Below are 17,500 nucleotides of genomic sequence, written 5' to 3' on the forward strand. Positions count from 1 at the left end.
CTAAGGATTTCTGTACCAATCTCCTCTACAGTCCTCCGCTCTACCAGCTGAGCTATCGAAGGATTCCATGCTTGTACAACTGTGATATTACGTGCTATTAAAATGATTGAGTGTTAATTTTAAACATTATCAACTTTCCAAGCAAAATGAAAAATGATTTGACTACACAAAAGAGATTCAACTACTTATTCCTGTGTTGCTTTATCACACAAATTGTCATGTTTAATCATTTGGAAAATATCACTAATAGTTTGACTTATATTTGTGCAATTACTATCAACTGGCTACAGAGCTTATTTGGAAAGCACTTTCAATAGATTTTTTTGTGTAGCCAAACTTACATCAAGATTAGAGATGCTTGAGCCTATCAAACCTTCTACACTCTTTTGAATTTTGCTTGTTTTGTAAACTAATCAAGTGTTCCAGGAATGATGGGGATATTCCATTGTTTGTTCTGATTTGACAATTCATTTTGGACAATGAGCGGCCCTTTTGAGCTAGTGAAGATAATTGTGCTACATGAGAGTATGCACAGACAATTATTTTTCTTTTTTTGCATTAAAGCACAATTTTTAATAAAGGAGAGGTTAATGATATAATAATTAGCACTGAAAGTCATCTGACACGATTTGAAAGTAAAATGTTGTGCATTGAAAGTAACCAAAGCTCTTTTTACTTTGAGTGGACATCATTTTCTTTCAAATGAATTTGATATTTTGCTAAATGTACAAAACTTTCTTACAAATTTGACATTCAAAATGCATTTGTAATTAATAAATGCTACTTAGTATGGCTGCTGAGATTCCTGGGCTCAGTCTCAAGTAGAAGAGGAGAATGACGGATAGAGAAAGAGAGAACAGGCAGGCATCCTAAAGATTTTGATGTGCCAGTTCCTGACTCACCCTGAGCAACACTGGTTTCAAGCTTTTAGTAAATTTTCTGAAAAATAAAACAACCATGTGGTTGTAGTTGGCAGGATTTGAATCTGCGTGGGGAGACCCCAATGGATTTCTAGTCCATCGCCTTAACCACTCAGCCACGACTACCTCTCATGCAATGTGATGTTTTCACAAAAGTTTCTCTATGGGTTGAGCTACTTCATTTCAGGCTGTGAGGATGACTGAAGTAATATTGTATCAGAGATGATTTCCATGGGAAGTTAATCCTGACCACAGTGACCTGCGTTAATGATTTTTAAAATATAACTTGGAGAATGCTTTATACATGGTATAGTTTTGGGTTTGTAAAATGTCAGTACTGACACCTAAGTTTATCAAAAGCTTCATCCTTCGAGCCGGAATTGAACCAGCGACCTAATGATTTCTGTACCAATCTCCTCTACAGTCCTCCGCTCTACCAGCTGAGCTATCGAAGGATTCCATGATCGTGCAACTGTGATATTACGTGCTATTAAAATGATTGAGTGTTAATTTTAAACATTATCAACTTTCCAAGCAAAATGAAAAATGATTTGACTACACAAAAGAGATTCAACTACTTATTCCTGTGTTGCTTTATCACACAAATTGTCATGTTTAATCATTTGGAAAATATCACTAATAGTTTGACTTATATTTGTGCAATTACTATCAACTGGCTACAGAGCTAGTTTGGAAAGCACTTTCAATAGATTTTTTTAGTGTAGCCAAACTTACATCAAGATTAGAGATGCTTGAGCCTATCAAACCTTCTACACTCTATTGAATTTTGCTTGTTTTGTAAACTAATCAAGTGTTCCAGGAATGATGGGGATATTCCATTGTTTGTTCTGATTTGACAATTCATTTTGGACAATGAGCGGCCCTTTTGAGCTAGTGAAGATAATTGTGCTACATGAGAGTATGCACAGAAAATTATTTTTCTTTTTTTGCATTAAAGCACAATTTTTAATAAAGGAGAGGTTAATGATATAATAATTAGCACTGAAAGTCATCTGACACGATTTGAAAGTAAAATGTTGTGCATTGAAAGTAACCAAAGCTCTTTTTACTTTGAGTGGACATCATTTTATTTCAATTGAATTTGAAATTTTGCTAAATGTACAAAACTTTCATACAAATTTGACATTCAAAATGCATTTGTAATTAATAAATGCTACTTAGTATGGCTGCTGAGATTCCTGGGCTCAGTTTCAAGTAGAGGAGGAGAATGACGGATAGAGTAAGAAAGAACAGGCAGGCATCCTAAAGATTTTGATGTGCCAGTTCCTGACTCACCCTGAGCAACACTGGTTTCAAGCTTTTAGTAAATTTTCTGAAAAATAAAACAACCATGTGGTCGTAGTCGGCAGGATTTGAATCTACGTGGGGAGTGCACAATGGATTTCTAGTCCATCGCCTTAACCACTCGGCCACGACTACCTCTCATGCAATGTGATGTTTTCACAAAAGTTTCTCTATGGGTTGAGCTACTTCATTTCAGGCTGTGAGGATGACTGAAGTAATATTGTATCAGAGATGATTTCCATGGGAAGTTAATCCTGACCACAGTGACCTGCGTTAATGATTTTTAAAATATAACTTGGAGAATGCTTTATACTTGGTATAGTTTTGGGTTTGTAAAATGTCAGTACTGACATCTAAGTTTATCAAAAGCTTCATCCTTCGAGCCGGAATTGAACCAGCGACCTAAGGATTTCTGTACCAATCTCCTCTACAGTCCTCCGCTCTACCAGCTGAGATATCGAAGGATTCCATGACCGTGCAACTGTGATATTACGTGCTATTAAAATGATTGAGTGTTAATTTTAAACATTATCAACTTTCCAAGCAAAATGAAAAATGATTTGACTACACAAAAGACATTCAACTACTTATTCCTGTGTTGCTTTATCACACAAATTGTCATGTTTAATCATTTGGAAAATATCACTAATAGTTTGACTTATATTTGTGCAATTACTATCAACTGGCTACAGAGCTAGTTTGGAAAGCACTTTCAATAGATTTTTTAGTGTAGCCAAACTTACATCAAGATTAGAGATGCTTGAGCCTATCAAACCTTCTACACTCTTTTAAATTTTGCTTGTTTTGTAAACTAATCAAGTGTTCCAGGAATGATGGGGATATTCCATTGTTTGTTCTGATTTGACAATTCATTTTGGACAATGAGCGGCCCTTTTGAGCTAGTGAAGATAATTGTGCTTCATGAGAGTATGCACAGACAATTATTTTTCTTTTTTTGCAAAAAAGCACAATTTTTAATAAAGGAGAGGTAAATGATATAATAATTAGCACTGAAAGTCATCTGACACGATTTGAAAGTAAAATGTTGTGCATTGAAAGTAACCAAAGCTCTTTTTACTTTGAGTGGACATCATTTTCTTTCAAATGAATTTGATATTTTGCTAAATGTACAAAACTTTCTTACAAATTTGACATTCAAAATGCATTTGTAATTAATAAATGCTACTTAGTATGGCTGCTGAGATTCCTGGGCTCAGTATCAAGTAGAGGAGGAGAATGACGGATAGAGAAAGAGAGAACAGGCAGGCATCCTAAAGATTTTGATGTGCCAGTTCCTGACTCACCCTGAGCAACACTGGTTTCAAGCTTTTAGTAAATTTTCTGAAAAATAAAACAACCATGTGGTCGTAGTTGGCAGGATTTGAATCTGCGTGGGGAGACCCCAATGGATTTCTAGTCCATCGCCTTAACCACTCGGCCACGACTACCTCTCATGCAATGTGATGTTTTCACAAAAGTTTCTCTATGGGTTGAGCTACTTCATTTCAGGCTGTGAGGATGACTGAAGTAATATTGTATCAGAGATGATTTCCATGGGAAGTTAATCCTGACCACAGTGACCTGCGTTAATGATTTTTAAAATATAACTTGGAGAATGCTTTATACTTGGTATAGTTTTGGGTTTGTAAAATGTCAGTACTGACATCTAAGTATATGAAAAGCTTCATCTTTCGAGCCGGAATTGAACCAGCGACCTAAGGATTTCTGTACCAATCTCCTCTACAGTCCTCCGCTCTACCAGCTAAGCTATCGAAGGATTCCATGAGTGTACAACTGTGATATTACGTGCTATTAAAATGATTGAGTGTTAATTTTAAACATTATCAACTTTCCAAGCAAAATGAAAAATGATTTGACTACACAAAAGAGATTCAACTACTTATTCCTGTGTTGCTTTATCACACAAATTGTCATGTTTAATCATTTGGAAAATATCACTAATAGTTTGACTTATATTTGTGCAATTACTATCAACTGGCTACAGAGCTAGTTTGGAAAGCACTTTCAATAGATTTTTTTGTGTAGCCAAACTTACATCAAGATTAGAGATGCTTGAGACTATCAAACCTTCTACACTCTTTTGAATTTTGCTTGTTTTGTAAACTAATCAAGTGTTCCAGGAATGATGGGGATATTCCATTGTTTGTTCTGATTTGACAATTCATTTTGGACAATGAGCGGCCCTTTTGAGCTAGTGAAGATAATTGTGCTACATGAGAGTATGTACAGACAATTATTTTTCTTTTTTTGCATTAAAGCACAATTTTTAATAAAGGAGAGGTTAATGATATAATAATTAGCACTGAAAGTCATCTGACACGATTTGAAAGTAAAATGTTGTGCATTGAAAGTAACCAAAGCTCTTTTTACTTTGAGTGGACATCATTTTCTTTCAAATGAATTTGATATTTTGCTAAATGTACAAAACTTTCTTACAAATTTGACATTCAAAATGCATTTGTAATTAATAAATGCTACTTAGTATGGCTGCTGAGATTCCTTGGCTCAGTCTCAAGTAGAGGAGGAGAATGACGGATAGAGAAAGAGAGAACAGGCAGGCATCCTAAAGATTTTGATGTGCCAGTTCCTGACTCACCCTGAGCAACACTGGTTTCAAGCTTTTAGTAAATTTTCTGAAAAATAAAACAACCACCTGGTCGTAGTCAGCAGGATTTGAACCTGCGCGGGGAGACCCCAATTGATTTCTAGTCCATCGCCTTAACCACCCGGCCACGACTACCTCTCATGCAATGTGATGTTTTCACAAAAGTTTCTCTATGGGTTGAGCTACTTCATTTCAGGCTGTGAGGATGACTGAAGTAATATTGTATCAGAGATGATTTCCATGGGAAGTTAATCCTGACCACAGTGGCCTGCTTTAATGATTTTTAAAATATAACTTGGAGAATGCTTTATACTTGGTATAGTTTTGGGTTTGTAAAATGTCAGTACTGACATCTAAGTTTATCTAAAGCGTCATTTTTCGAGCCGGAATTGAACCAGCGACCTAAGGATTTCTGTACCTATCTTCTCTATAATCATCCGCTCTACCAGCTGAGCTATCGAAGGATTCCATGATCATACACCTGTGATATTACGTGCTATTAAAATGATTGAGTGTTAATTTTAAACATTATCAACTTTCCAAGCAAAATGAAAAATGATTTGACTACACAAAAGAGATTCAACTACTTATTCCTGTGTTGCTTTATCACACAAATTGTCATGTTTAATCATTTGGAAAATATCACTTTCAATAGATTTTTTAGTGTAGCCAAACTTACATCAAGATTAGAGATGCTTGAGCCTATCAAACCTTCTACACTCTTTTAAATTTGGCTTGTTTTGTAAACTAATCAAGTGTTCCAGGAATGATGGGGATATTCCATTGTTTGTTCTGATTTGACAATTCATTTTGGACAATGAGCGGCCCTTTTGAGCTAGTGAAGATAATTGTGCTACGTGAGAGTATGCACAGACAATTATTTTTCTTTTTTTGCATTAAAGCACAATTTTTAATAAAGGAGAGGTTAATGATATAATAATTAGCACTGAAAGTCATCTGACACGATTTGAAAGTAAAATGTTGTGCATTGAAAGTAACCAAAGCTCTTTTTACTTTGAGTGGACATCATTTTCTTTCAAATGAATTTGATATTTTGCTAAATGTACAAAACTTTCTTACAAATTTGACATTCAAAATGCATTTGTAATTAATAAATGCTACTTAGTATGGCTGCTGAGATTCCTGGGCTCAGTCTCAAGTAGAGGAGGAGAATAACGGATAGAGAAAGAGAGAACAGGCAGGCATCCTAAAGATTTTGATGTGCCAGTTCCTGACTCACCCTGAGCAACACTGGTTTCAAGCTTTTAGTAAATTTTCTGAAAAATGAAACAACCATGTGGTCGTAGTCGGCAGGATTTGAACCTGCGCGGGGAGACCCCAATGGATTTCTAGTCCATCGCCTTAACCTCTCGGCCACGACTTCCTCTCATGCAACGTGATGTTTTCACAAAAGTTTCTCTAAGGGTTGAGCTACTTCATTTCAGGCTGTGAGGATGACTGAAGTAATATTGTATCAGAGATGATTTCCATGGGAAGTTAATCCTGACCACAGTGACCTGCGTTAATGATTTTTAAAATATAACTTGGAGAATGCTTTATACTTGGTACAGTTTTGGGTTTGTAAAATGTCAGTACTGACATCTAAGTTTATCAAAAGCGTCTTCCTTCGAGCCGGAATTGAACCAGCGACCTAAGGATTTCTGTACCCATCATCTCTACAGTCCTCCGCTCTACCAGCTGAGCTATCGAAGGATTCCATGATTGTACACCTGTGATATTACGTGCTATTAAAATGATTGAGTGTTAATTTTAAACATTATCAACTTTCCAAGCAAAATGAAAAAAAATTTGACTACACAAAAGAGATTCAACTACTTATTCCTGTGTTGCTTTATCACACAAATTGTCATGTTTAATCATTTGGAAAATATCACTAATAGTTTGACTTATATTTGTGCAATTACTATCAACTGGCTACAGAGCTAGTTTGGAAAGCACTTTCAATAGATTTTTTAGTGTAGCCAAACTTACATCAAGATTAGAGATGCTTGAGCCTATCAAACCTTCTACACTCTTTTAAATTTTGCTTGTTTTGTAAACTAATCAAGTGTTCCAGGAATGATGGGGATATTTCATTGTTTGTTCTGATTTGACAATTCATTTTGGACAATGAGCGGCCCTTTTGAGCTAGTGAAGATAATTGTGCTACATGAGAGTATGCACAGACAATTATTTTTCATTTTTTGCAAAAAAGCACAATTTTTAATAAAGGAGAGGTAAATGACATAATAATTAGCACTGAAAGTCATCTGACACGATTTGAAAGTAAAATGTTGTGCATTGAAAGTAACCAAAGCTCTTTTTACTTTGAGTGGACATCATTTTCTTTCAAATGAATTTGATATTTTGCTAAATGTACAAAACTTTCTTACAAATTTGACATTCAAAATGCATTTGTAATTAATAAATGCTACTTAGTATGGCTGCTGAGATTCCTGGGCTCAGTCTCAAGTAGAGGAGGAGAATGACGGATAGAGAAAGAGAGAACAGGCAGGCATCCTAAAGATTTTGATGTGCCAGTTCCTGACTCACCCTGAGCAACACTGGTTTCAAGCTTTTAGTAAATTTTCTGAAAAATAAAACAACCATGTGGTCGTAGTTGGCAGGATTTGAATCTGCGTGGGGAGACCCCAATGGATTTCTAGTCCATCGCCTTAACCACTCGGCCACGACTACCTCTCATGCAATGTGACGTTTTCACAAAAGTTTCTCTATGGGTTGAGCTACTTCATTTCAGGCTGTGAGGATGACTGAAGTAATATTGTATCAGAGATGATTTCCATGGGAAGTTAATCCTGACCACAGTGACCTGCGTTAATGATTTTTAAAATATAACTTGGAGAATGCTTTATACTTGGTATAGTTTTGGGTTTGTAAAATGTCAGTACTGACATCTAAGTATATGAAAAGCTTCATCCTTCGAGCCGGAATTGAACCAGCGACCTAAGGATTTCTGTACCAATCTCCTCTACAGTGCTCCGCTCTACCAGCTGAGCTATCGAAGGATTCCATGCTTGTACAACTGTGATATTACGTGCTATTAAAATGATTGAGTGTTAATTTTAAACATTATCAACTTTCCAAGCAAAATGAAAAATGATTTGACTACACAAAAGAGATTCAACTACTTATTCCTGTGTTGCTTTATCACACAAATTGTCATGTTTAATCATTTGGAAAATATGATTTATATTTGTGCAATTACTATCAACTGGCTACAGAGCTAGTTTGGAAAGCACTTTCAATAGATTTTTTAGTGTAGCCAAACTTACATCAAGATTAGAGATGCTTGAGCCTATCAAACCTTCTACACTCTTTTGAATTTTGCTTGTTTTGTAAACTAATCAAGTGTTCCAGGAATGATGGGGATATTCCATTGTTTGTTCTGATTAGACAATTCATTTTGGACAATGAGCGGCCCTTTTGAGCTAGTGAAGATAATTGTGCTACATGAGAGTATGCACAGACAATTATTTTTCTTTTTTTGCATTAAAGCACAATTTTTAATAAAGGAGAGGTTAATGATATAATAATTAGCACTGAAAGTCATCTGACACGATTTGAAAGTAAAATGTTGTGCATTGAAAGTAACCAAAGCTCTTTTTACTTTGAGTGGACATCATTTTCTTTCAAATGAATTTGATATTTTGCTAAATGTACAAAACTTTCTTACAAATTTGACATTCAAAATGCATTTGTAATTAATAAATGCTACTTAGTATGGCTGCTGAGATTCCTTGGCTCAGTTTCAAGTAGAGGAGGAGAATGACGGATAGAGTAAGAAAGAACAGGCAGGCATCCTAAAGATTTTGATGTGCCAGTTCCTGACTCACCCTGAGCAACACTGGTTTCAAGCTTTTAGTAAATTTTCTGAAAAATAAAAAAAAACATGTGGTCGTAGTCAGCATGATTTGAACCTGCGCGGGGAGATCCCAATGGATTTCTAATCCATCGCCTTAACCACTCGGCCACGACTACCTCTCATGCAATGTGATGTTTTCACAAAAGTTTCTCTATGGGTTGAGCTACTTCATTTCAGGCTGTGAGGATGACTGAAGTAATATTGTATCAGAGATGATTTCCATGGGAAGTTAATCCTGACCACAGTGACCTGCGTTAATGATTTTTAAAATATAACTTGGAGAATGCTTTATACTTGGTATAGTTTTGGGTTTGTAAAATGTCAGTACTGACATCTAAGTTTATCAAAATCTTCATCCTTCGAGCCGGAATTGAACCAGCGACCTAAGGATTTCTGTACCAATCTCCTCTACAGTCCTCCGCTCTACCAGCTGAGCTATCGAAGGATGCCATGATCGTACACCTGTGATATTACGTGCTATTAAAATGATTGAGTGTTAATTTTAAACATTATCAACTTTCCAAGCAAAATGAAAAAAAATTTGACTACACAAAAGAGATTCAACTACTTATTCCTGTGTTGCTTTATCACACAAATTGTCATGTTTAATCATTTGGAAAATATCACTAATAGTTTGACTTATATTTGTGCAATTACTATCAACTGGCTACAGAGCTAGTTTGGAAAGCACTTTCAATAGATTTTTTAGTGTAGCCAAACTTACATCAAGATTAGAGATGCTTGAGCCTATCAAACCTTCTACACTCTTTTAAATTTTGCTTGTTTTGTAAACTAATCAAGTGTTCCAGGAATGATGGGGATATTTCATTGTTTGTTCTGATTTGACAATTCATTTTGGACAATGAGCGGCCCTTTTGAGCTAGTGAAGATAATTGTGCTACATGAGAGTATGCACAGACAATTATTTTTCATTTTTTGCAAAAAAGCACAATTTTTAATAAAGGAGAGGTAAATGACATAATAATTAGCACTGAAAGTCATCTGACACGATTTGAAAGTAAAATGTTGTGCATTGAAAGTAACCAAAGCTCTTTTTACTTTGAGTGGACATCATTTTCTTTCAAATGAATTTGATATTTTGCTAAATGTACAAAACTTTCTTACAAATTTGACATTCAAAATGCATTTGTAATTAATAAATGCTACTTAGTATGGCTGCTGAGATTCCTGGGCTCAGTCTCAAGTAGAGGAGGAGAATGACGGATAGAGAAAGAGAGAACAGGCAGGCATCCTAAAGATTTTGATGTGCCAGTTCCTGACTCACCCTGAGCAACACTGGTTTCAAGCTTTTAGTAAATTTTCTGAAAAATAAAACAACCATGTGGTCGTAGTTGGCAGGATTTGAATCTGCGTGGGGAGACCCCAATGGATTTCTAGTCCATCGCCTTAACCACTCGGCCACGACTACCTCTCATGCAATGTGATGTTTTCACAAAAGTTTCTCTATGGGTTGAGCTACTTCATTTCAGGCTGTGAGGATGACTGAAGTAATATTGTATCAGAGATGATTTCCATGGGAAGTTAATCCTGACCACAGTGACCTGCGTTAATGATTTTTAAAATATAACTTGGAGAATGCTTTATACTTGGTATAGTTTTGGGTTTGTAAAATGTCAGTACTGACATCTAAGTATATGAAAAGCTTCATCCTTCGAGCCGGAATTGAACCAGCGACCTAAGGATTTCTGTACCAATCTCCTCTACAGTGCTCCGCTCTACCAGCTGAGCTATCGAAGGATTCCATGCTTGTACAACTGTGATATTACGTGCTATTAAAATGATTGAGTGTTAATTTTAAACATTATCAACTTTCCAAGCAAAATGAAAAATGATTTGACTACACAAAAGAGATTCAACTACTTATTCCTGTGTTGCTTTATCACACAAATTGTCATGTTTAATCATTTGGAAAATATGATTTATATTTGTGCAATTACTATCAACTGGCTACAGAGCTAGTTTGGAAAGCACTTTCAATAGATTTTTTAGTGTAGCCAAACTTACATCAAGATTAGAGATGCTTGAGCCTATCAAACCTTCTACACTCTTTTGAATTTTGCTTGTTTTGTAAACTAATCAAGTGTTCCAGGAATGATGGGGACATTCCATTGTTTGTTCTGATTAGACAATTCATTTTGGACAATGAGCGGCCCTTTTGAGCTAGTGAAGATAATTGTGCTACATGAGAGTATGCACAGACAATTATTTTTCTTTTTTTGCATTAAAGCACAATTTTTAATAAAGGAGAGGTTAATGATATAATAATTAGCACTGAAAGTCATCTGACACGATTTGAAAGTAAAATGTTGTGCATTGAAAGTAACCAAAGCTCTTTTTACTTTGAGTGGACATCATTTTCTTTCAAATGAATTTGATATTTTGCTAAATGTACAAAACTTTCTTACAAATTTGACATTCAAAATGCATTTGTAATTAATAAATGCTACTTAGTATGGCTGCTGAGATTCCTTGGCTCAGTTTCAAGTAGAGGAGGAGAATGACGGATAGAGTAAGAAAGAACAGGCAGGCATCCTAAAGATTTTGATGTGCCAGTTCCTGACTCACCCTGAGCAACACTGGTTTCAAGCTTTTAGTAAATTTTCTGAAAAATAAAAAAAAACATGTGGTCGTAGTCAGCATGATTTGAACCTGCGCGGGGAGATCCCAATGGATTTCTAATCCATCGCCTTAACCACTCGGCCACGACTACCTCTCATGCAATGTGATGTTTTCACAAAAGTTTCTCTATGGGTTGAGCTACTTCATTTCAGGCTGTGAGGATGACTGAAGTAATATTGTATCAGAGATGATTTCCATGGGAAGTTAATCCTGACCACAGTGACCTGCGTTAATGATTTTTAAAATATAACTTGGAGAATGCTTTATACTTGGTATAGTTTTGGGTTTGTAAAATGTCAGTACTGACATCTAAGTTTATCAAAATCTTCATCCTTCGAGCCGGAATTGAACCAGCGACCTAAGGATTTCTGTACCAATCTCCTCTACAGTCCTCCGCTCTACCAGCTGAGCTATCGAAGGATGCCATGATCGCACAACTGTGATATTACGTGCTATTAAAATGATTGAGTGTTAATTTTAAACATTATCAACTTTCCAAGCAAAATGAAAAATGATTTGACTACACAAAAGAGATTCAACTACTTATTCCTGTGTTGCTTTATCACACAAATTGTCATGTTTAATCATTTGGAAAATATCACTAATAGTTTGACTTATATTTGTGCAATTACTATCAACTGGCTACAGAGCTAGTTTGGAAAGCACTTTCAATAGATTTTTTAGTGTAGCCAAACTTACATCAAGATTAGAGATGCTTGAGCCTATCAAACCTTCTACACTCTTTTAAATTTTGCTTGTTTTGTAAACTAATCAAGTGTTCCAGGAATGATGGGGATATTTCATTGTTTGTTCTGATTTGACAATTCATTTTGGACAATGAGCAGCCCTTTTGAGCTAGTGAAGATAATTGTGCTACATGAGAGTATGCACAGACAATTATTTTTCTTTTTTTGCATTAAAGCACAATTTTTAATAAAGGAGAGGTTAATGATATAATAATTAGCACTGAAAGTCATCTGACACGATTTGAAAGTAAAATGTTGTGCATTGAAAGTAACCAAAGCTCTTTTTACTTTGAGTGGACATCATTTTCTTTCAAATGAATTTGATATTTTGCTAAATGTACAAAACTTTCTTACAAATTTGACATTCAAAATGCATTTGTAATTAATAAATGCTACTTAGTATGGCTGCTGAGATTCCTGGGCTCAGTCTCAAGTAGAGGAGGAGAATGACGGATAGAGAAAGAGAGAACCGACAGGCATCCTGAAGATTTTGATGTGCCAGTTCTTGACTCACCCTGAGCAACACTAGTTTCAAGCTTTTAGTAAATTTTCTGAAAAATAAAACAACCATGTGGTCGTAGTCAGCAGGATTTGAATCTGCGCGGGGAGACCCCAATTGATTTCTAGTCCATCGCCTTAACCACTCGGCCATGATTACCTCTCATGCAAGGTGATGTTTGCACAAAAGTTTCTCTATGGGTTGAGCTACTTCATTTCAGGCTGTGAGGATGACTGAAGTAATATTGTATCAGAGATGATTTCCATTAGAAGTTAATCCTGACCACAGTGACCTGCGTTAATGATTTTTAAAATATAACTTGGAGAATGCTTTATACTTGGTATAGTTTTGGGTTTGTAAAATGTCAGTACTGACATCTAAGTATATGAAAAGCTTCATCTTTCGAGCCGGAATTGAACCAGCGACCTAAGGATTTCTGTACCAATCTCCTCTACAGTCCTCCGCTCTACCAGCTGAGCTATCGAAGGATTCCATGCTTGTACAACTGTGATATTACGTGCTATTAAAATGATTGAGTGTTAATTTTAAACATTATCAACTTTCCAAGCAAAATGAAAAATGATTTGACTACACAAAAGAGATTCAACTACTTATTCCTGTGTTGCTTTATCACACAAATTGTCATGTTTAATCATTTGGAAAATATCACTAATAGTTTGACTTATATTTGTGCAATTACTATCAACTGGCTACAGAGCTTATTTGGAAAGCACTTTCAATAGATTTTTTTGTGTAGCCAAACTTACATCAAGATTAGAGATGCTTGAGCCTATCAAACCTTCTACACTCTTTTGAATTTTGCTTGTTTTGTAAACTAATCAAGTGTTCCAGGAATGATGGGGATATTCCATTGTTTGTTCTGATTTGACAATTCATTTTGGACAATGAGCGGCCCTTTTGAGCTAGTGAAGATAATTGTGCTACATGAGAGTATGCACAGACAATTATTTTTCTTTTTTTGCATTAAAGCACAATTTTTAATAAAGGAGAGGTTAATGATATAATAATTAGCACTGAAAGTCATCTGACACGATTTGAAAGTAAAATGTTGTGCATTGAAAGTAACCAAAGCTCTTTTTACTTTGAGTGGACATCATTTTCTTTCAAATGAATTTGATATTTTGCTAAATGTACAAAACTTTCTTACAAATTTGACATTCAAAATGCATTTGTAATTAATGAATGCTACTTAGTATGGCTGCTGAGATTCCTGGGCTCAGTCTCAAGTAGAAGAGGAGAATGACGGATAGAGAAAGAGAGAACAGGCAGGCATCCTAAAGATTTTGATGTGCCAGTTCCTGACTCACCCTGAGCAACACTGGTTTCAAGCTTTTAGTAAATTTTCTGAAAAATAAAACAACGATGTGGTTGTAGTTGGCAGGATTTGAATCTGCGTGGGGAGACCCCAATGGATTTCTAGTCCATCGCCTTAACCACTCAGCCACGACTACCTCTCATGCAATGTGATGTTTTCACAAAAGTTTCTCTATGGGTTGAGCTACTTCATTTCAGGCTGTGAGGATGACTGAAGTAATATTGTATCAGAGATGATTTCCATGGGAAGTTAATCCTGACCACAGTGACCTGCGTTAATGATTTTTAAAATATAACTTGGAGAATGCTTTATACATGGTATAGTTTTGGGTTTGTAAAATGTCTGTACTGACACCTAAGTTTATCAAAAGCTTCATCCTTCGAGCCGGAATTGAACCAGCGACCTAATGATTTCTGTACCAATCTCCTCTACAGTCCTCCGCTCTACCAGCTGAGCTATCGAAGGATTCCATGATCGTGCAACTGTGATATTACGTGCTATTAAAATGATTGAGTGTTAATTTTAAACATTATCAACTTTCCAAGCAAAATGAAAAATGATTTGACTACACAAAAGAGATTCAACTACTTATTCCTGTGTTGCTTTATCACACAAATTGTCATGTTTAATCATTTGGAAAATATCACTAATAGTTTGACTTATATTTGTGCAATTACTATCAACTGGCTACAGAGCTAGTTTGGAAAGCACTTTCAATAGATTTTTTTAGTGTAGCCAAACTTACATCAAGATTAGAGATGCTTGAGCCTATCAAACCTTCTACACTCTTTTGAATTTTGCTTGTTTTGTAAACTAATCAAGTGTTCCAGGAATGATGGGGATATTCCATTGTTTGTTCTGATTTGACAATTCATTTTGGACAATGAGCGGCCCTTTTGAGCTAGTGAAGATAATTGTGCTACATGAGAGTATGCACAGAAAATTATTTTTCTTTTTTTGCATTAAAGCACAATTTTTAATAAAGGAGAGGTTAATGATATAATAATTAGCACTGAAAGTCATCTGACACGATTTGAAAGTAAAATGTTGTGCATTGAAAGTAACCAAAGCTCTTTTTACTTTGAGTGGACATCATTTTATTTCAATTGAATTTGAAATTTTGCTAAATGTACAAAACTTTCATACAAATTTGACATTCAAAATGCATTTGTAATTAATAAATGCTACTTAGTATGGCTGCTGAGATTCCTGGGCTCAGTTTCAAGTAGAGGAGGAGAATGACGGATAGAGTAAGAAAGAACAGGCAGGCATCCTAAAGATTTTGATGTGCCAGTTCCTGACTCACCCTGAGCAACACTGGTTTCAAGCTTTTAGTAAATTTTCTGAAAAATAAAACAACCATGTGGTCGTAGTTGGCAGGATTTGAATCTACGTGGGGAGTGCACAATGGATTTCTAGTCCATCGCCTTAACCACTCGGCCACGACTACCTCTCATGCAATGTGCTGTTTTCACAAAAGTTTCTCTATGGGTTGAGCTACTTCATTTCAGGCTGTGAGGATGACTGAAGTAATATTGTATCAGAGATGATTTCCATGGGAAGTTAATCCTGACCACAGTGACCTGCGTTAATGATTTTTAAAATATAACTTGGAGAATGCTTTATACTTGGTATAGTTTTGGGTTTGTAAAATGTCAGTACTGACATCTAAGTTTATCAAAAGCTTCATCCTTCGAGCCGGAATTGAACCAGCGACCTAAGGATTTCTGTACCAATCTCCTCTACAGTCCTCCGCTCTACCAGCTAAGCTATCGAAGGATTCCATGACCGTGCAACTGTGATATTACGTGCTATTAAAATGATTGAGTGTTAATTTTAAACATTATCAACTTTCCAAGCAAAATGAAAAATGATTTGACTACACAAAAGACATTCAACTACTTATTCCTGTGTTGCTTTATCACACAAATTGTCATGTTTAATCATTTGGAAAATATCACTAATAGTTTGACTTATATTTGTGCAATTACTATCAACTGGCTACAGAGCTAGTTTGGAAAGCACTTTCAATAGATTTTTTAGTGTAGCCAAACTTACATCAAGATTAGAGATGCTTGAGCCTATCAAACCTTCTACACTCTTTTAAATTTTGCTTGTTTTGTAAACTAATCAAGTGTTCCAGGAATGATGGGTATATTTCATTGTTTGTTCTGATTTGACAATTCATTTTGGACAATGAGCGGCCCTTTTGAGCTAGTGAAGATAATTGTGCTACATGAGAGTATGCACAGACAATTATTTTTCTTTTTTTGCATTAAAGCACAATTTTTAATAAAGGAGAGGTTAATAATATAATAATAATTAGCACTGAAAGTCATCTGACACGATTTGAAAGTAAAATGTTGTGCATTGAAAGTAACCAAAGCTCTTTTTACTTTGAGTGGACATCATTTTCTTTCAAATGAATTTGATATTTTGCTAAATGTACAAAACTTTCTTACAAATTTGACATTCAAAATGCATTTGTAATTAATAAATGCTACTTAGTATGGCTGCTGAGATTCCTGGGCTCAGTCTCAAGTAGGGGAGGAGAATGACGGATAGAGAAAGAGAGAACAGGCAGGCATCCTAAAGATTTTGATGTGCCAGTTCCTGACTCACCATGAGCAACACTGGTTTCAAGCTTTTAGTAAATTTTCTGAAAAATAAAACAACCATGTGGTCGTAGTCGGCAGGATTTGAATCTACGTGGGGAGTGCACAATGGATTTCTAGTCCATCGCCTTAACCACTCGGCCACGACTACCTCTCATGCAATGTGAAGTTTTCACAAAAGTTTCTCTATGGGTTGAGCTACTTCATTTCAGGCTGTGAGGATGACTGAAGTAATATTGTATCAGAGATGATTTCCATGGGAAGTTAATCCTGACCACAGTGACCTGCGTTAATGATTTTTAAAATATAACTTGGAGAATGCTTTATACTTGGTATAGTTTTGGGTTTGTAAAATGTCAGTACTGACATCTAAGTTTATCAAAAGCTTTATCCTTCGAGCCGGAATTGAACCAGCGACTTAAGGATTTCTGTACCAATCTCCTCTACAATCCTCCGCTCTACCAGCTGAGCTATCGAAGGATTCCATGATCGTACAACTGTGATATTACGTGCTATTAAAATGATTGAGTGTTAATTTTAAACATTATCAACTTTCCAAGCAAAATGAAAAATGATTTGACTACACAAAAGAGATTCAACTACTTATTCCTGTGTTGCTTTATCACACAAATTGTCATGTTTAATAATTTGGAAAATATCACTAATAGTTTGACTTATATTTGTGCAATTACTATCAACTGGCTAGAGAGCTAGTTTGGAAAGCACTTTCAATAGAGTTTTTAGTGTAGCCAAACTTACATCACATCAATATTAGAGATGCTTGAGCCTATCAAACCTTCTACACTCTTTTAAATTTTGCTTGTTTTGTAAACTAATCAAGTGTTCCAGGAATGATGGGGATATTCCATTGTTTGTTCTGATTTGACAATTCATTTTGGACAATGAGCGGCCCTTTTGAGCTAGTGAAGA

The 17,500-nt window shown here is 35.6% G+C and overlaps 23 non-coding genes across 23 annotated transcripts in view; all 23 read right to left on the reverse strand.

The window, feature by feature from the left end:
- Window positions 1-62, reverse strand: part of TRNAY-GUA (transfer RNA tyrosine (anticodon GUA)) — a 90-nt gene extending 28 nt beyond the window's left edge. The window contains 2 exon segments of the tRNA in view: window positions 1-8; window positions 26-62. The exon segment at window positions 1-8 is cut by the window's left edge and continues 28 nt beyond it. This is a non-coding gene — a tRNA (tRNA-Tyr).
- A 902-nt stretch (window positions 63-964) lies between these two features.
- TRNAS-AGA (transfer RNA serine (anticodon AGA)) lies at window positions 965-1,046 on the reverse strand. Its single transcript has one exon. It is a non-coding gene; the product is annotated as a tRNA-Ser (tRNA).
- Window positions 1,047-1,285: 239 nt separating this feature from the next.
- On the reverse strand, window positions 1,286-1,375 carry TRNAY-GUA (transfer RNA tyrosine (anticodon GUA)). Its single transcript is given in 2 exon segments — window positions 1,286-1,321; window positions 1,339-1,375. It is a non-coding gene; the product is annotated as a tRNA-Tyr (tRNA).
- Window positions 1,376-2,599: 1,224 nt separating this feature from the next.
- On the reverse strand, window positions 2,600-2,689 carry TRNAY-GUA (transfer RNA tyrosine (anticodon GUA)). The gene is given in 2 exon segments: window positions 2,600-2,635; window positions 2,653-2,689. It is a non-coding gene; the product is annotated as a tRNA-Tyr (tRNA).
- A 902-nt stretch (window positions 2,690-3,591) lies between these two features.
- TRNAS-AGA (transfer RNA serine (anticodon AGA)) lies at window positions 3,592-3,673 on the reverse strand. The gene has a single exon. It is a non-coding gene; the product is annotated as a tRNA-Ser (tRNA).
- Window positions 3,674-3,912: 239 nt separating this feature from the next.
- Window positions 3,913-4,002, reverse strand: TRNAY-GUA (transfer RNA tyrosine (anticodon GUA)). The gene is given in 2 exon segments: window positions 3,913-3,948; window positions 3,966-4,002. It is a non-coding gene; the product is annotated as a tRNA-Tyr (tRNA).
- A 902-nt stretch (window positions 4,003-4,904) lies between these two features.
- On the reverse strand, window positions 4,905-4,986 carry TRNAS-AGA (transfer RNA serine (anticodon AGA)). Its single transcript has one exon. It is a non-coding gene; the product is annotated as a tRNA-Ser (tRNA).
- A 1,167-nt stretch (window positions 4,987-6,153) lies between these two features.
- TRNAS-AGA (transfer RNA serine (anticodon AGA)) lies at window positions 6,154-6,235 on the reverse strand. The gene has a single exon. It is a non-coding gene; the product is annotated as a tRNA-Ser (tRNA).
- A 239-nt stretch (window positions 6,236-6,474) lies between these two features.
- On the reverse strand, window positions 6,475-6,564 carry TRNAY-GUA (transfer RNA tyrosine (anticodon GUA)). The gene is given in 2 exon segments: window positions 6,475-6,510; window positions 6,528-6,564. It is a non-coding gene; the product is annotated as a tRNA-Tyr (tRNA).
- A 902-nt stretch (window positions 6,565-7,466) lies between these two features.
- Window positions 7,467-7,548, reverse strand: TRNAS-AGA (transfer RNA serine (anticodon AGA)). The gene has a single exon. It is a non-coding gene; the product is annotated as a tRNA-Ser (tRNA).
- Window positions 7,549-7,787: 239 nt separating this feature from the next.
- Window positions 7,788-7,877, reverse strand: TRNAY-GUA (transfer RNA tyrosine (anticodon GUA)). The gene is given in 2 exon segments: window positions 7,788-7,823; window positions 7,841-7,877. It is a non-coding gene; the product is annotated as a tRNA-Tyr (tRNA).
- Window positions 7,878-8,768: 891 nt separating this feature from the next.
- Window positions 8,769-8,850, reverse strand: TRNAS-AGA (transfer RNA serine (anticodon AGA)). Its single transcript has one exon. It is a non-coding gene; the product is annotated as a tRNA-Ser (tRNA).
- A 239-nt stretch (window positions 8,851-9,089) lies between these two features.
- Window positions 9,090-9,179, reverse strand: TRNAY-GUA (transfer RNA tyrosine (anticodon GUA)). The gene is given in 2 exon segments: window positions 9,090-9,125; window positions 9,143-9,179. It is a non-coding gene; the product is annotated as a tRNA-Tyr (tRNA).
- Window positions 9,180-10,081: 902 nt separating this feature from the next.
- TRNAS-AGA (transfer RNA serine (anticodon AGA)) lies at window positions 10,082-10,163 on the reverse strand. Its single transcript has one exon. It is a non-coding gene; the product is annotated as a tRNA-Ser (tRNA).
- A 239-nt stretch (window positions 10,164-10,402) lies between these two features.
- TRNAY-GUA (transfer RNA tyrosine (anticodon GUA)) lies at window positions 10,403-10,492 on the reverse strand. Its single transcript is given in 2 exon segments — window positions 10,403-10,438; window positions 10,456-10,492. It is a non-coding gene; the product is annotated as a tRNA-Tyr (tRNA).
- Window positions 10,493-11,383: 891 nt separating this feature from the next.
- Window positions 11,384-11,465, reverse strand: TRNAS-AGA (transfer RNA serine (anticodon AGA)). The gene has a single exon. It is a non-coding gene; the product is annotated as a tRNA-Ser (tRNA).
- Window positions 11,466-11,704: 239 nt separating this feature from the next.
- TRNAY-GUA (transfer RNA tyrosine (anticodon GUA)) lies at window positions 11,705-11,794 on the reverse strand. Its single transcript is given in 2 exon segments — window positions 11,705-11,740; window positions 11,758-11,794. It is a non-coding gene; the product is annotated as a tRNA-Tyr (tRNA).
- A 902-nt stretch (window positions 11,795-12,696) lies between these two features.
- TRNAS-AGA (transfer RNA serine (anticodon AGA)) lies at window positions 12,697-12,778 on the reverse strand. The gene has a single exon. It is a non-coding gene; the product is annotated as a tRNA-Ser (tRNA).
- Window positions 12,779-13,017: 239 nt separating this feature from the next.
- On the reverse strand, window positions 13,018-13,107 carry TRNAY-GUA (transfer RNA tyrosine (anticodon GUA)). Its single transcript is given in 2 exon segments — window positions 13,018-13,053; window positions 13,071-13,107. It is a non-coding gene; the product is annotated as a tRNA-Tyr (tRNA).
- Window positions 13,108-14,009: 902 nt separating this feature from the next.
- TRNAS-AGA (transfer RNA serine (anticodon AGA)) lies at window positions 14,010-14,091 on the reverse strand. Its single transcript has one exon. It is a non-coding gene; the product is annotated as a tRNA-Ser (tRNA).
- Window positions 14,092-14,330: 239 nt separating this feature from the next.
- TRNAY-GUA (transfer RNA tyrosine (anticodon GUA)) lies at window positions 14,331-14,420 on the reverse strand. Its single transcript is given in 2 exon segments — window positions 14,331-14,366; window positions 14,384-14,420. It is a non-coding gene; the product is annotated as a tRNA-Tyr (tRNA).
- A 1,224-nt stretch (window positions 14,421-15,644) lies between these two features.
- TRNAY-GUA (transfer RNA tyrosine (anticodon GUA)) lies at window positions 15,645-15,734 on the reverse strand. Its single transcript is given in 2 exon segments — window positions 15,645-15,680; window positions 15,698-15,734. It is a non-coding gene; the product is annotated as a tRNA-Tyr (tRNA).
- Window positions 15,735-16,960: 1,226 nt separating this feature from the next.
- TRNAY-GUA (transfer RNA tyrosine (anticodon GUA)) lies at window positions 16,961-17,050 on the reverse strand. Its single transcript is given in 2 exon segments — window positions 16,961-16,996; window positions 17,014-17,050. It is a non-coding gene; the product is annotated as a tRNA-Tyr (tRNA).
- Between the last annotated feature and the right edge of the window lie 450 nt (window positions 17,051-17,500).

This window comes from Pseudophryne corroboree, unplaced genomic scaffold (genome assembly GCF_028390025.1).
Source record: "Pseudophryne corroboree isolate aPseCor3 unplaced genomic scaffold, aPseCor3.hap2 scaffold_1194, whole genome shotgun sequence".
Lineage (NCBI taxonomy): Eukaryota > Metazoa > Chordata > Amphibia > Anura > Myobatrachidae > Pseudophryne > Pseudophryne corroboree.